The sequence below is a fragment of the Akebia trifoliata genome, chromosome 7 (genome assembly GCF_017979445.1).
Source record: "Akebia trifoliata isolate Shusen 1 chromosome 7, ASM1797944v1, whole genome shotgun sequence".
Classification (NCBI taxonomy): Eukaryota; Viridiplantae; Streptophyta; class Magnoliopsida; order Ranunculales; family Lardizabalaceae; genus Akebia; species Akebia trifoliata.
Genome location: NC_141381.1, coordinates 8,703,328 through 8,706,156, shown reverse-complemented (window position 1 = coordinate 8,706,156; position 2,829 = coordinate 8,703,328).

Here is a 2,829-nt window from a genome sequence, read left to right as displayed (position 1 = left end):
TTGATTTTTGCCTAGGTCGCCTTTACAGGTTTTCAACCTAGCAGGCTTTCTTCTTTATGGTTATGCCCTAAATTTTGCCTAAGTCGCCCTTTTAGATTTTCAACTTAACGGGCTTTTTTTTTTCTTGATGATCTTGTATAACCAACTCGACAACTTCTCAGTTCCCTGCACCTTAACCGAGTCATTTAGCATTCAGGAGGACTTAATAGGTGGGCTTAGGATATGGTTTAGAAAGAAAAGATATAAGGCTCAACTTCCCAAAATGCCCCTAGTCTTATATTCTCTTTTTTCTGTCAATTATTTTGATTTTTTTTCTAAATGCCCCTAGTTTGGCATTCTTTTCTTTTTATCAATTCTTTTGATTCTTTTTTCTAATGCCCTTAGTTTGGCATTCTTTTCTTTTGAACATTTCAATAGTAGATTTTTCTTTTGGATAACATTTTCCTTAAGAGAATACATTTTTCTTTTAATGACCGGGCCTGAAGTAACTTCTCAGGTTGCCTACGTACCCCAAATATTTCTTTTTTTCCTTTTGGGATCAGGTCAAAACGTAGTTCATACTAAAATTTCCTCCCAAGGTTGGTCGGCATAGTTTAGAAAGAAGAGGCTATTGATTTTTTTTTAGGCTGCGAGGGGCTAAAGACGGTTATCTTTTTCTTGGTAAGACAGGAAAATGGTTCGACCAATGAAGGCCTCCTTTTGTGAAATACTACTTGATTTGACCAAGATTTTATGAACTTGATGTCTTGATTGCTCTATCGAGTAAGGTCTTCTTTTGAGAATGAGTCTTCAATCTTCTTCTGAGAATGAATAATTTTCAATCTTTTTTTGATAAAGAGAAATCTTTAGTCTTCTTTTACAAAGTTGAGTGTGATTGACTTATTTGTATTTGACGTTGACTTGTTCAACATTTTCCAAACTTAAAAAAAAATCTCATATTCTTTTGTGAATGAGAACTTTCTTCACTTGAGTGAAAACATGGTAGATCCACTTGTAAGTCTTAGCATCTTTGTTGATGCTTTCAGCTATATCATCTTTGACCGATAATCTTTGACTTTGAAATCACTCTTGACTTGATCTATGTTTTTGTGTAATTCATCCATATATCCTTATGAGATCATGCAAGAAATATTGTTGAATTTCTCAAGTAAGTTTACTATTCTCTCATGTTTTCTTGAGGATAATGTATTACCAATTTGCACTTCTTGAGTGTACTCTTTAATTCCAATATTTATTAAGTTCCGTTAGTGAGCTTTAAGTCATTTCTCATTTTAGATTTTATGTTCACATCATTATTGCACACAAGATAATCAAAAGCTTCTTTATTTATTGGAATTGAAAAGAACATAGACTGACAAACCTTACTAAAACCCAAAAATAAAGATGACTAACTGAATTCAAAGACTGACGCAACTAAAGCTAAAAAAAACTAAGATGACATCATTATGAATGGAGGGACACAATTCTAGAGTCTATGCCACTTCAGTTATCTTCGATGGATGACTTGAATTTGCCTATTTTTACTATCTCTTCATATTCTTGTCATATGCGGGACAACCCATTGCTTCAATAATTTCTCTATTCTTCAGTCCTGTCACTGCCTTAGGGTAGTTGAGTTCATTCTGGCATGGAGCGAATGCACTGTTTAGACCGATTGGGTGAATGAAGGAAACTGGGTCAACTGATTCGGGTTTGGATATTGATATTAGGTTCAGAGTAGGAGGGGGTTGATTTTGAAAGGTAGGCAAAGGGTTAGTCTTAACATTGGGAGTAGTAGGAGTGGGTATGGTGACTTTTCCTTGCTCAATAAGGTCTTGGATAGCATGTCGGAGAGTAATACACCTGTCAAGAACATGACCAGGCATCTGATGGAATTCACAGAATTGCCCATTATCCATGTTTGGAGGAAGAGGATTAGGCAAATGCTTAGGTTGTAAAGGCGTCAACAATCCCCTTTTCATCAATTTTTGATAAGCAACACTAAGGGACATTCCAAGATTGGCAAACTGTCTCCTAGGCTTAGTTTGTGAAGGCTGAGTAGCTTGAGGAGATAGTGCGAAGGAGGTGTTGGCCACTTGTAAGGAATTAACATTAGGTTTGAAATGTTTGGGTTTTGACTCAGACGAGTTACCAAAAAGTCCCGAAGAGTAAGCATCTTCAACTTGATTTCCAGCCTCAAGGAGGGATTGAAAAGTGGGAAGATACTGAGGCATCAAGTACTTGGCATAATTTGGAGTGAGATTCCTAAGGATAATCTTGACTTGTTCCTTCTCTTGAGGTCGGTCCCACAGTTGAGCGGCTTTAGCTCTCCATCGAGCAATGAACTCAGTGAAAGTTTCTCCGGGTTTCTGTTTAGTAGTTTCTAGGTCTCTTCTTGTAAGTTCAATATCTGTGTTGAATGAGTACACGACCAATAAACTCCTTCATCAATTCATGCCATGTTCTTACCCGAGATGAGTCCAATGACATTAACCAGCGTAGTGCAGGACCTGTCAGGGTTCTTTGAAAAAGTTGAGCCATCTGTTCTTCACTTAGACCCTGAGATTGCATTATGCCGACATATACTTTTAAGTGAGTCCTAGGGCATCCAATACCGTCAAACTTCTCCATATCTGGCATTGTGAACTTTTCTGGTAGACGGACCGTGGGAAACAAGGTCATTGACCCTAATCCAAGAGTAAGATCATCAGGGTCTTTGATGTTCTTCAAAGTAGTTTCAACTTGAGTTATTCGATGAGCTAGGACAGGGTCGACGTGTAACTGATCATCTTCTTGGTTTTCAACGAGGTCAAACACATCCTGAGGTTCTATAGCTTTATCTTTTTCCTT